This window comes from Sceloporus occidentalis, unplaced genomic scaffold, assembly GCF_023333645.1.
Source record: "Sceloporus occidentalis isolate IW3139 unplaced genomic scaffold, rSceOcc1.0.p SCAF_33, whole genome shotgun sequence".
Lineage (NCBI taxonomy): Eukaryota > Metazoa > Chordata > Lepidosauria > Squamata > Phrynosomatidae > Sceloporus > Sceloporus occidentalis.
In genome coordinates this window covers 10,667,764-10,682,767 of record NW_028317013.1, presented here as the reverse complement: position 1 = coordinate 10,682,767, position 15,004 = coordinate 10,667,764, and positions in this window count along the sequence as shown.

Below are 15,004 nucleotides of genomic sequence, written 5' to 3'. Positions count from 1 at the left end.
GCCAGAGTGTATGTTTTGGGCGCATGGGACAATGATGGCATAGGCAAGCTCCTTTGGGGCAAAGATGAAACAGATAAACCTTTTGAGGGAACTGACAAGCTGTATCAAAGATGGCAAGGCAGGCTTTTTGGCGGCACTGATCCGCTGCTTAGTGGCAAAGTTGACACTCACAAGCTGTTTGAGGGCAAATGGGTGTTCCCAAGCTATTTGGGGGCAAAGGTGGCACTGTGGGGCATGTTGCTTGTGAAGTTGGGGGGCCCAGGGCAATTTTCACACCAAGGCCCTGTGGTTTCTATATGTGCACAAACAGATGCTTTATGTTAATTTTGAATATGATGTAGTTATATTCACTAATTTTGTTGTATATACTGCCTTTTATATATGCAGGAACATATGAAAGAACACAAAAAACATTTTACTCCATCTGATGTACAGTACTGCACAAAGAAACCTAGGTTATCGCTGTCAAATACTTGTATTTATTTAATTTGGTTTCAATAAACTTCCTGTATCTGCAGACCCGGAAGCTGCCATTGTTATCAGTCATGTGACATTTTGGGTGACTTTCCATCTGCTCAAACACCATACTGAGTTTATTTATATAAGTGCTAATGAAATCTTGCCTGTACAGTGCAACCCTTTCCTCCACAGACTTTCATTAGTCAGAGTGTCAGATTGGGTGATTAAGACAAAGCCATTCTATTGTTTATCACAATGAAGCATGATAAAGAGACAGGATGCTTGTCAAACTTATTGGGTTAGTAAAAGAGGACTAAAACATATAAAATAACTACTGCTCAAATGTCTGAAAACCTTTAAGACCTAAGGTGCTTAGCCACATGGATGGTGGTGATTTAAACGTATACACATACATATCCTAACACATACTGTATACTTAGGTACCTGGCTCCACTCATGCTTGCACATGGTGGGAACTGCGTGACTAGTTAACCTAGATAACCTCCGCAGCATATACGCCCCGGCTGCCCCTGCTAGACACCATGGAGTCTGGGGTGGCATTGGTAAGTCTGGTGGAGGGGGGCAGAGTGGCATATCAGGGGTTATAAAGCATATCAGGGGGCAAAGTAACATATCAGGGGTTAAAAAGTATATCTGGGGGACAGAGTGGCATGTCAGGGGTTATAAAGCATATCTGGAGGACAGAGCGGCATATCTGGGGAGCAGACGGTCATATCTGGGGGTAGAGTGTCATATCTGGGGGTAGAGTGTCATATCTGTAAGTAAGGTGCATTACAAATTAAGGGGGGAGCTTAAAATGGCTATTGGCTTTCCAAATTTCTGTTTGTATATAACCTATGCTGACTAAATGCATAATAGATATTTTCCTGTTCATTAGATAAAATACTGCCTTACCATTCCACTCATGTGTATTTTTTCTGTAAAATATTTTTTTATTTAAAATAGCACCAACGTTTAACGGTGCGGCCTAAAATCAAGTGCAACCTATAATCGAGCCAATACAGTATTTTTATATGTTTTAGCTCTGTTTTAGTAACCCAATACAAGTAATAGATTACATAACAATTTGGATTTAGGTACACCGAAGCTATGGATGGCCCTGCTCAAATGAGCTTACAATCTGTATTTGAAAAAATATGTGATTTTCTGATTTCTGCCTTGCCCTAGATTTTGTGTGGAACATTTCTGCAAATCAACTTGCAAAAGTCACAGGCAAAATTTTTCTGTAAAACGAGCCTCTGAAATTATCTTTGAACAGGGCGCACCTCCATTCATTTATTTTGACTCTTATCTCCCGCTGCTCTGTAACTGTGCCCTGGAACAACAGAGAAGACCTTGTGCACAGTATTACAACGTTGCTATTCCATGATAAACACATCTCCCGTTTCACGGTGTACATTTGTCATCCTAGCTAAAATGGTTGTCATTCTCATTCTGTAGGTTATGGGATTATGGGAGTATCACTGTAAGTGGATCCTTATCTCGATTTGGGCGTCTGCCTGCAATGAATGGCATTTTCTGCAGTTAACGCTACACTTTTAGATTCTAAAGCTGTCATTTTTATAGTATTACTTAACTTTTATGCATATATTAACGGCGCAACTACACTTACCAAGATAAGAAAATCAATTCAACCTACAGCCTTTTTTGCACTTTAATTTGTTTTATTTCAAACTGGTTACTATGGGGTTTTTTTTAAAACAGCATAACACAAAAACCCAGCTTTGCAGATGTAGATCAATTGGAATTCACATAAAAACTCAGCATTAAAGATATAGATAAAAACCCCTAAATTACAGGCATAGATCATAGATTGCACACCCCACAGCCAGCCCTGGCATCCACATTGCCCACATAGAACCTGACCAGCACCCATATGACGTCATATTCCGTCTCTCAGCATGAAATGCCGGCACTGGCACCAAGACAAAGGCCTCGCGTATGTATTCCTACTTAAAGCAAGGTCCATAAAAGCAGGGTTTGACAAGTTTGTCGTGGAGGAACAGCCAGTTGGGCTGTCAGGGCTCAGTGGCCTGCATAGAGCACTGCCCATTCTCTCATTGAACACCTTTGGGATGCATTGGAACCAGGTCTTCTTCTCTAACATTATTGTCAGACGTCACAAATGCTCTTTTGGCGGAACGGGCACAGATTCCCACAGTTACACTCCAAAATAATGTGGGGAGCCTTCCCAGAAGAATGGAGGCCTTTAAGGGGGCACTCCACATTAATTGCCATCAGGGGCGTAACTAGACGCCTCAGGGCCCGGGTGCGAGAATCTGTTAAGGTTAGGTTAAGGTTAAGGTTAGTGCCTAGGTTCCAGCACTTACACATCCATCCAGTAAATGCTGGAACCTAGGCATTATGGGACTGTGATTGCTGTTAGCAATCACACTCCTATCATGCCAAGTCAGCCAGTACATGCTGGTACAGGGTGGCTGTAAGTGCAGACCCCATACTGCTGGCAGCATCACTACACAAGGGGGGCAGCTGGCCAGGTTTCAGCATGTACTGGCTGACTTGGCATGATAGGAGTGTGATTGCTAACAGCAATCACAGTCCCATCATGCCTAGGTTCCAGCACTTACACATCCATGCTATCACACACACACACACACTCATTTATTCATATAATCATTAATTCACAGATTCATTCCCTCAATCACACACACTCATTCAAACACCCTCCCCACCCCCTTACCTGCACTGCAGCTCCTCGATGCCGCTCACAGACTTCAGCAGGGGGCGCGGCCTCCCTCTGCCTTCTCTGCTAAAGCACAGAGGAAGTAGGATGTCACGTGAACTCCACTTCCTCTGTGCAGTCCAGAAGACCCTCCCACAAGTAAGTAGCAGGGCTTGAGGTGCGGCTCGCATAAGATCGGTTGCCCTGGCTGAACTTCCTATGACGCTCAGCCAGCATCATGGAAGTAGTATGTCTGGCTGACCCTCATGGGAATTCAATGTGTTGGTTATTTTTAAAATGCATGACTGTGCTGACAAAAACGAAGCGTGTTTTAAGTGGCGATACAAGCGCGACATTGTAAAGTGCAGTTGCTTGTATCGGTGAGTTCCGCAAGATTTTTTTTAAAAAGTGTCCCTCTTTCACATTTTAAAATGTTAGGAGGTATAGGGTAGGGTGTAGTTAGTTATCCATTAGGAGCATGCAAACAGATAGCAGGTGCTGCTACCTCAGTAATGTTTGGCACTGGAGGAGGAGGTGAGACTGAAATCTAGGGACAAATAAACAGTTTGCTTCACTTATCTAAAAAATATTGTTATTTCTACCCAATTAGAGGCTGTTGGTGAGAAATTTTTATTTTTTTGTAGCTAAATTGAAACATTTGCAATGAGGATAATATATAGTTCAGCAAATATAACTAGTCCTTTTTCCTCATTTATGTAGTTATTTTGCAGTCTAAGAGTTCTGTTATCCACATCGTGACATGAATTCCCTCTTGTGTTTTAACAATTCTGTGCAGCACGCTGTATTTAACCCCGGCCACTCTAATATTTCTATTGGGAATATGTGGCTATTGTGACCTTACAGACTCCTGACTCAGTGGCATTGAGGCCATGTTTAGCTGTAAACAATATACCAAGTATTTGATAGAGTTAATATTAACGTCATTGGCTCATTTGAATCTCTCGATCACATCTAACGCTTGGACCCATATTTGGCATAATACTTATGTAAAGAATACTGTTTACATATAAAAACATATATAACAAATCATCAACCTGTATTTTATATGTATTCCAAAGAATTTGTTCTTAATAAGTTTTCTATTGTTGTTTATGATTTCCTAAATAAATACATTTAATATATTGTAATTAAATACCCTTAATGTGGTGTTTGAATTGAAGTTAAGTACATACAAGGTTTTTTGCTCTATTGATGTAACCAGACTTTGCAATTTATGTTTTTACTTTGGTCTAATAAGCTACTCACATTGACTAGCTTGGGATTTCTGCTGTCTTAATACAAACAGCATGCACAAGGTCTGGATAAATCACAAAGCTTAGTTATAGGCCCGGGTACATCTATACATATGCATTACTTTTTCTGTGGCAGGTTTTCAAAATACAGGGCTAGCTTTCCATCGATACTCACTGGATTTCTTACTTCAGGTCTAACTGAATGCAAGATATCCTTACTTTTTAAGACTCACATAGTATTGTAATATGATGATTGCTCTCTGCTGTATTGATACTGTGCTTTTTCTATACCTTGATGGATATATGTTTTGCCAAATGAGTTAAAAAAATAAACACACACAAAAAACAAAACAGACTGATTTTTTTGTGCAGGGAGATGTGCAGTGTTTTGGTTTGCTTCCCTGGCATTTGTGTGTGCATACAGACACAACTGTTAGCAATGCTAAATGAAATGCTAAATGAAATACACTATATATAAAAAGAATGGGTAATGATGTCTCGCAAAATCTTTGTGTCTGTTGAATTATGTATGGCAGATCATACCTTTTCTATGCTTAGCCATTACTCACTAGTGTGACTGTTATAACTATGTCGGCCACTAGGGGGTACTGTGCCCCTTTCACAGTACGGTTATCCTAGCCTGCTTTCTTTCCAGTCCCTAAGGATTCTGCTTAAGCTAAGGTTGCCAATGAAGTCAAAGCCTAATGCATTTCTCTGTGGTACCACAGGCTGCATCTCTTTCAAATTACAGTGCTAGCGGACCAGACAACATTTTCTGAATTAGCATCTTTGGGACTCCTATGCTCTCACATACAGAACACACATCCAGGGTACAACAAGGTACCTGCCTGCTTTACCTAGGGACATCATCTTTAGACCACTTTGGATTAGGGGGAAACTCTGAATTTCTACAAAGCAGACAATCAGCTGGAAATCATAAGCAGGAGTTTGAATGAAGAACCCATTTTTTTGGTCACCTGCTTGATTACATTTTTTGTTGCAGCTGTTGGATGGGTGAGATGTCATTTTTGGGCTAGGTGTATAAATCTAAGTTTTCTGGGGGAGTTAGATTTCAAGACAAAGGTGCAACCTGCCACAAATATGGAAATTTAAGTGGGATCTTTGATGGATATCGATTTTAAAACGAGAACACAGGTAAGATCACCAACCCTTAACTCTGCTTCATTTCAGTTGATATTTTGGATTTTGTTATGTGTAATTAAGTATATTGTATAGTAGAAAAAAAATCCAGGTGTGCGGTAAAATATTCTGGTTTCAGATAGATGCAGGGAAATAATAGAATTAAAATTCTAAGGCACCCTTCTGCGTTCTCTTCACTTTTTTTTTTGCAATCATCTGAAGAGCAATTTATTTCCCGTAATCAATCATTCCGACGTGTTAATGATTTGAAGAGGTGGAATGGGGGAAAATCAGCATATGATTATTGTATAAAGTTTTTCTCTAAGATTCAGATCAAATTGTACTCTGATCCGGCTGTATAAATGTTGTTCAAAAATCACAGCATCTGTTTAATTGGATGAATGAATTGGATATCTGGCAGGTTTTATTCCCTATAACTTGGCAAAAATACAATAATCATCCTACTGTTTTGTATAAGGCTTTTAAGCTTATCATCTGGACTTCTATTGTATGGAATGCAGTTCAGGACTTCAGGTACTTTCATGTTCTGCGTCTTGTATGCAAAATTCTCAGTACGGTAATGTAATATGCCTCTGGCTTTTTAACTGTGCTACATTAATATGATTTCCCTATTTTCTTGTGCATCTAACATTAAATTGAATACAGAAAGCATAAGGACTATGCTCACAATATTTCACTTTAATACTTAGACGCAAGGAGTATGTTATATGTATTCTGTATGTTTTATCACACCCCTTAGGTATTTATTAACTATTTATACTATATATATATATATATGTAAATTGCATATATATGAGCACATTATATAATACTGCAGCAGGATCTTACATATTTTTCCCAGATATTATACCACGCTGTAGCGTAATAATTAATTTATATGCTACATTTAATATTTCAGTACTCTGCTATGTTGCAGGCCTGTCTAACATTGGGGTTAATACTACCAGCTCAGAAGCACACAATAATTGGTTAATGGTTCCTTTTTCCTCTTGTTAGATCAGATAAATACTTCCTAACCTTTTGTTAAATTATAAGCCAAATCAAGTAGCAGTAGCAGCATATAGTAAAGTGTTTCTTTTGGTACAGTTTCCAAATCTACATCAGAATATACCTGACAACAGCAGGTAGGATGTAAAACTTTATATGATGGTGTTATTCAGAAAAGGTGGTTTTCTGGACTAATGATCAAAAGTGCTTGCTTGTGACTAATGTAGCGGCACTTAGTGTTTATGCCTAAAAGGCATGACACCTGCTCATCTTCTGGAATTTTAAGACATAATTCAACACATAAATTGGAGTCTCCTTTATGTACGTTACTTGAATGTAGAGCATTTATTTAGTTTGAGCTTTTGATAATTGATCCCACTAAATAAAGTTGAAGGCCTTCCTTATATATCTAATGTTAATGCCTATTTCAGTCCTTCCTGTTACTTAACATTTCTTCTTAGTCCAGGGTTGGCCACAAATTATTGTTTGAATTCACATTTAAAAACAAACAGAATATGCTTGCTTCGGGATTGTTATATTGTAATTGTGTTGAACGTGAATTCATTTTTGTTACATGGAAATAGATTTTTTTTTTCAATTAACCCATACATTGCCATGTTCTGCTTTTATTGGCGTCTGCTCTCATAATGAGGGTTTCCTTGATAGCTGTAGGGCATTTCTGCTGTGGAGTGAGAAAGCTTCTGGTAACTTTTCCTAGAAGAAGCTATAATGGTGGAGGTTTGGGAACAGCAGTATTGTGATGGCGTCGTTCGCTACAAATGGCTTTTTATGTAAAAGAATATTAATTGTTGCACTTGTTACAATTCTACTGAAAATTTAAACATAACAAGATTGTCTCTTAGAGAGATTAGTGAAAAGACTATACCTGACATACCATCTATAGATTTAACATCATTGTGAAGTGAGTTTTACTTTACTGAGAAGGCTGTAGATAAGTTGAACGGCCTCACAGCAGAAGAGGCAGAGGCTTATACAGTGAGGGAATATAAACATGGATGGGATAGGCATATGGCTAGTCTGAATCTAAGATGAGAGCAAGGACTGATTAAGGATTGAGTCTTTGCATCAGGAAAAATGGACAGACTAAATGGGCTGAATGGTTTTTATCTGCTGTCAAATTCTAAGTAGGTTTTGTACCACTGATGAATAAAAATGATTTTTATTATTATTATCTTTTATTTATATAGCGCCAACAATTTACGCAGCGCTTAATACAATACATATATTCAAGGGGTATGACAAGACGAGAATTGACAGACTAAGACAGACCGATACATTAGGTGGAGAGAGCCCTGCTCGCAAGCTTACAATCTTGAAATACTTCTATGGTGGATACAGATATTTATTTAGTCATAATGCTATGTGGATGACTTGTTCCTTGGTTTGCTGAAGATGGAAAATTTTGAAAAATATGTGACAAGGCATCACACTCATATGGTATAGAGGGAAGCCTACCAATAATTGTGTTAAATACCATTGACACAAATCTGATATTAAAATCAGTCCATCACTTTAGGCATTCTAAGCATTTGATCATTTTACTTAATATATTAGAGAAGGGGAAATCATTATTTTAGTTTCATTGGTTTATCTATAACTGTTTTGGTGCAATCACATGTTTTAATAATGTGCTTTCACATGTAAACTGTAGCGTTAGTAGCAGAGCTGCGATTCTGTTAATATAGAGATGACGGATGGGATGTAGTGGTTATATTCTCTGTACTGGAGTTAATAAAAACAAAGAAATATACAATTTGAGTGCCGATAAGAACTGCTTTGCTCATCTGTCTTTTTGGCCTGTAAACCACAAACCTAACTAGTTCCTTGGCTTTGAAATAGTCCTATGTCTATCCCATGAGTGTTTGTATAAGGACTGTGATGGAGAGCAAACCTGATTCTATATGCCGCTTATATTGCACAATGGCACACACACATACACACACACACACACACATATATATAGCTACACTGATACTCCTTTTAAAGTAATACATTTCATACAATCAGAGGTATTTGGTTTTACCACTGAAAAGTTTAAGAAACATCCCCGTTTTATTGCTTGTAGTTATAGGGTTGAAGTGATCAAGTAAAGTGGCAAATTATATATATATATATATATATAGACAGTGTTAGATTTTTTTATTCAAGCTTAAATTTCAAGTCATTCTTTGTGGCTGAACAATCATGTCATAACCATCTTAGTAGGTATAGAGCTCTATGTAACTTTAAAGCAGTTCTGTCACAAAAACCTTTACAGTTATCCACAGAGGTAGTAAAAATTCTAGTATAGTGTACTAAAGATTGAACAATAGTTCAGCAGCTTTAAGATGGTCAGGTGCATGTTGAGAAATAGTTAGTCCATGAAAGTTCACGTTTTTTCCAAACATCTTTAAGAAAAAAATGCTTTAAATTAACATAAGCATACGTTGATTAACGCATATTGAGATCATAGCTAATAATACTCACAGATCATACTGGAAAGGATGATCTCAGAGTATCGTGAGCCATGGTTATTAAGCTATTAATGACAAGCATATTAAACGGATAAACTATACATTTTTGAATTTAAATAACTTAATACCCCAAGGTATGCATATGGGCATACGTTGATTTGATAACTCAGGTTTTCACTTGGCTTTCTCCAGACAGCATAATTAACTTGTACTAGATCAAGATTTAAAGCTGCACAAAAAGGACAGGACTAATCCCAGGAGTCAAAACCTGGGGCTAGAATGGTTTTGCTAAGACCAATATTATGTAGGAATATGCAGGATTTCATCAATGCTGTCCAAATTAATAATACAGAGATGAGGAACTCATCAACATTTATCAAGCCATTGGTAGATTTATTTGCTGGACTGGGGGTCGTACAAGAATGTGCTCTTCAGGTAGACTGGGGGTCGTACAAGAACCACAGAAACCACACACACACACTATATGGAAAAAGTATTGCACTAATAGGGACTTTTGTGATATTGCATTGTAAATACACAGAAATTGATATGTAGTTGGTCCCTCCATTCATCCAGCAGAGCATTCGTGAGGTCAGGCACTATTGTTGGACAAGAAGGCCTGGCTTGCAGTCTCTATTCCAGTTTCATCCCAAAGATGTTCGATGGGGTTGAGGTCAGGGCTCTATTACGGGCCAGTCAAGTTCTTCCACACCAAACTCATCCAACCATGTCTTTATGAACTTTGCTTTGTATACCGGGGCACAGTCATGATAGAATAGAAAAGGGCCTTCCCCAAACTGATCCCACAAAGTTGGAAGGATAGTATTGTCCAAAATGTCCTGGTATACTGAAGCATTAAGATTTCCCTTCGCAGGAAGTAAGGGACCTAGCCCAACCCCCTGAAAAAATGGGGCATACCATTATCTCTCCTCAACCAACCTTTGGCCCAATGGAGTCAGGCATGTAAGGTTTTCCTGGCAGCCACGAAACCATCAGACTGCAAAACAGAAAAGTGTGATTCATCACTCCATGGAACACGTTCCCACTACTTCATAGTCCAGTGATGGTGTGCTTTACACCACTATATCTGCCGATTGGCTTTGTACTTGGTGATGTGAGGCTTGCATGCATCTGTTTGGCCATGGAAACCCATTTTGTGTAAGTTTGGAACTCTTCAGCTATGGAATCAGCATTGGTGATTTTTATGTGCCATACTCCTCAGCACTCCCCGCTCTGTAACTTTACGTGGTCTTCAGTTTCAGGCCTGAGTTGCTGCTCTTCCTAAACGCTTCCAGTTACCAATAAAACCACTGACTGTGGAATATCTAGCAGGGATGAAATTTCACGAATTGAATTATTTTAATGGTGGCTGAGCTTTTCAGAATGACCCATTTTTTCCACAAATGTTTGTAAATGCAGACTCCATGGCTGGGTGCTTGCTTTTATGAGTGAAACACCTGAATTCAATAATTAAGAGGTGTGTCCCAATACTTTTGTCCATACAGTGTATATACACAGTATACATACATATATAATATAATATATATATATATATATAAAATTCATAATGAAAATAAACAATAACAACAAAAAGATTTAGATTCTTAAATCACCTTTGTAATATGCAGGAAATCAAGTGTAGCACGGGACCTGTGTTTGTTTGTTCTGACTGCCTTTTTTAATTATTTACAAATTATCTAGTGAGGCTGCTTTGAATCTGGTACCTTGGCCATGTTGGCTAAATTAATGAGCAGTCGTAAATGCAATAGTCAGGACAGAACATAAATAACAGAATGAAACAAGGATGCTTTTAATCTAATGCTTAAGGACTCTAAGGCTCAGAGCAATCAGAGAGGAAACCATGCATTCTGTAAGGTACGGACATGGATGAGCTAGAAACTAGGAGCAAACTAGGAGCAAAGCCATCACCAGTGTTAGCTCATATGTTGCATCTAAATCAATATTATATACACATACAGGGCCAGATTGGGAAAGAAAAGTGGCCCTACACTTTAAGGCCAGCAGCCACCAGCTGCACGCTAGACTCAAGCAGTGTGCAGCTGTATATATCCAGCCCACGGCTGCACAAAAAATCACCGGATCTAGTGGAAGCAAGTGGGAAGCGCCCACCAGGCATTTGTACATTTGTCTGCACACATATACATTTACAGTTTGTGCAGTCTTGTTATTATAATAGCATTAACACAGAGGAACAGACTGGGGGTGAAGCCACCAGCAAACGACGTGCATGCAGCACCTGCTCTATACACGCAGCAGCAATACACGCTTACATTGTTTGGTATGTGACTGCATGTATTCAGCACAAGCGTCAAGCGTACAGTGCCTAATATAGAGCCGAATATCCAGCCCTGGCACGTTAGGATGGTGAAGCATCTAGTACGCAATCCCTACAGTGTTTTCAAAGCAGTTTTGCGATTCACTGACAGGCATATGCAAATATGGACATGCATTCAATATCACCTTTTTGAACCCATGGACTATTTATATGGGTCCCATTATAACTGTGGCTGGAAGAAGCATCTTATGTACACGGTGACAGCTGTTCTGGATAGGGATAATGTTGCCAGTTCAGTAATGTTGCAGTAAATTTGCCGGACACCTGCTTACTACAAAATCGTCAAGCTATTGAATAAAAAAATATTCTACCTTCAACTGTAGAGAAAGGCTATGTGTATAGCCATACAAAAAAAACAGACACTCACTAACTCAGATACACTTATGTGCTGTTATACACAGAAGGCTGCCCAGGATACACATGTATACAGTGGTACACAACAATATTTTACATTGATACATGTAGAGCACATTGCCTCAGACAAAAAAGACCTGTGGTGTCGGCTGACCGATAAATACATATAGTAAAAAAAATCAGATCACTGACTCAAATGCACAAACATATACAGTGATACACAGAGAAGAGACTGACAAAGACACACGTATATACAGAGATACACACACACAGCAGACTGACTCCGACACATGTATATACAGTGATATACACAGAGAAGACAGACTCAGACACACATATATAAATAAATAAATATATATATATATATATATATACTCACATAAAAGCTGACACACACAGATCAGACTGACTCAGATACACACAAATACAGATAGATAACTGCCTGTCTCTGGTATACATAGGTGAGTAGATTCACTGCAATACCTGATACCATGACTGCTCTGAACAACCAGGCTCATGCATTTCAAGCCCCATGGTATGTTAAAAAGGCTACGTCTATAACGTCATGTAATCATGGTTACAGCATTAAAAAGTGACATTTTGTTGTGTGTCTTCATCTTATACATTTCCTTAATGGCTTAAGTGTATTTCATTTGTAAGCACACATGCATTTACACTGATAAAGGCAGAGCAGGCTAACTCAGGCACACGTGTGTACAATTACACATAGAGCAGTCGCTAGCCATCCTATTAGATTCTACACAAGTTCCCATTAGGGTGAGGTTAGGGGGATAGAAATTAAATCCCTTTTTTAATTTTAACTCAAAATGTTTCCTATTGATGACAAACATTAAAGTTGTTACCAGGCAATAGTTTGATTTGATACATCTATAGGCATGTAGACAGCATGGCCTCTATAATCATCTCTGCAAAGGCAAGCAGAACTATCCAACCTATGAAAACCCCACGCTAAGTCTAACTTTAGCAAAAGTCCTTTTGTTTCCTAAAATATGTAGCACCATATGTTGGAATGTTATTTTACATGACTCCCAGTCATATTTTAAGTATCTGTACAGTTACTTTTGCAATTATGTGTACATAAATATGCCAGGATCCTTATTTATGTTCCTTATATAAAAAGGTTTTAATTTAGTGCACAGTTGCACTGTCGAGAACTGTTCACATTGAGTAGTAATGAAAAAACTCATACTGTATTAGTAGTGGAAAGAATAATACAAACTTTGATGGTGGTTTGTAATCTTAATTAGCAATCCACACCAACCCATAAATGAAAATTGAGAGTTCTAAAATAATGTTTTAAAAGACTACATTCCTTGACCAAATGTTAGGTACAAATGTACTTATTACCTCTATTTCATGGCGCCTTAATTTAGGGTTTCATTACAAACCTTATGATGGCAAGTCAAGTAAGCAGGTCACGTTGATACAGTGTTTTAGTCCCGAGGCAACAAATAGAGCTGTCCAAGGTCACATGATCACAAGCTATCACTCTCTTTCCTTGCCTTGTGTACTTTGTATTTTATATATTTTTTGTAGGTGAAGGGGATTGGGGACTTGGATGTTGGGTTAGATTTAGGGATATGAAAACTTGTTATTATTAATACTATATTCATTAAAACTAGACATTCTGTCCTTTTGTCATTTGGCAAGGTATCAGAGCCTAGATACCAAAAAAATATCCAGCCTAAGCAAAGGTGAATCTCACAAATTGTTTGCTACTTCATTCTAAATCCAAGCCACCCCTTTATTATTGACACTTCTAAGATAGTCTTTCAAAACTAGATACTACCTTAGCTACAGTAAATAATCCAAGCCTAATATTAACACAATCTTGCTTCCCTTTTTTTTGTAAATCCCTTACATTTTGACTATGCTTAATCAGGTGTGCCGTCAGCTCAGCACACAAGGTAGCCATATGGACCTGCTGGCTCTGCTTGAATAAATCTGGATGACACAAGCCATCTATTTCACAGCAAATTATGAGTTTATACTCTGATATATATTTTGAAAATATACTCTAACTTCTTAATGTTATGCTTCAATAATGTTTCTTGTGCAAAGTACCCGAGTTTTCCTTTTATCCGGAATGTGTTAGCATAGGACTTAATTCAGAATGGCTGCCCAACTTCATGGCCAACTCAGATGCTGACTTGACAGATCTCATGACAAATTTGACTACTGACTCACACAATCAACTTGATTGACAATCAACTTAACCTCAACTCGATCCATCTCAACAGGAAACTTGTAATGTGCAAGTTCAGTGCATTAGTGTTGCCCCACCTTGGTTGCCTAGATCAAGAGGCACCAACACGGTGAGAATATACCCCCAGTCTGCAGAAGTTCTGGATACTGATAGGGATGCAAAGGAAGCCTCCACCATGCATGGAGGCCAATCACAACTAATCTATACCTACACTAGCATTTTACATGTATTAAAATGTACCTGTGTGGGGTCACAAAGGGAATTATTGCCTGGTGCTCTATTTTGTTTATGCCTAGAGCCTCTGGGTCATACCAACAACTTTCCAGGTAAGATTACTGTACATGCAAAAGCAGCATTACATGTATTTCTCACTGCCAACAATACCATTAAAGTTCATCTCTCACCATACAAATTCCACACCATACACTTTTGAATTGTCTGTCACCAGCATTGCTCTTTGTAGCTCACTCCTCATTTCTCATGTGATGTTCTCCAGTTGACAAATAAGATCATGCAGTTATTCAGGTATTTCTGGATGCATATTTCCTCTCCAGAAATGTGCATTAAAGTATGCTATTTTCTGGAATAAATGTATTTAATTGTCTTTCTGTCTGTATAACCTTTGTGAATCTAGCAATCAACTCTAGATTCTAGTTCTAGTGACAGTGACCAGACAACGTAGGGCCGAAGAAACAATTAGAACAAGGACGACTCGGCTGTTGTATTGCGATAAATTCAACAGTCTTAGCAAATGCAGACAAGTGAAGGTATACTGCTGCTTCTTCTCTCATTAAGCACTGTACTCAAGAGGCTCCCAAGAAAAGCTCAGAGCAGCTGAAACTTTAGTAAAGGTTGCAGTACTTTCCATAGTAATTTATGGTTGGAAAACCAAGAGACTTTGCAAAATAACTCTCTAAGATACAGGATCATTAATCAGACAATCCCTGTTGATGCAATAAATCCATTAGAGCAAAAAATATGGATCTTGCTTATCAAGTTGATTTTTTTTATATACTGCAGATATTAAGG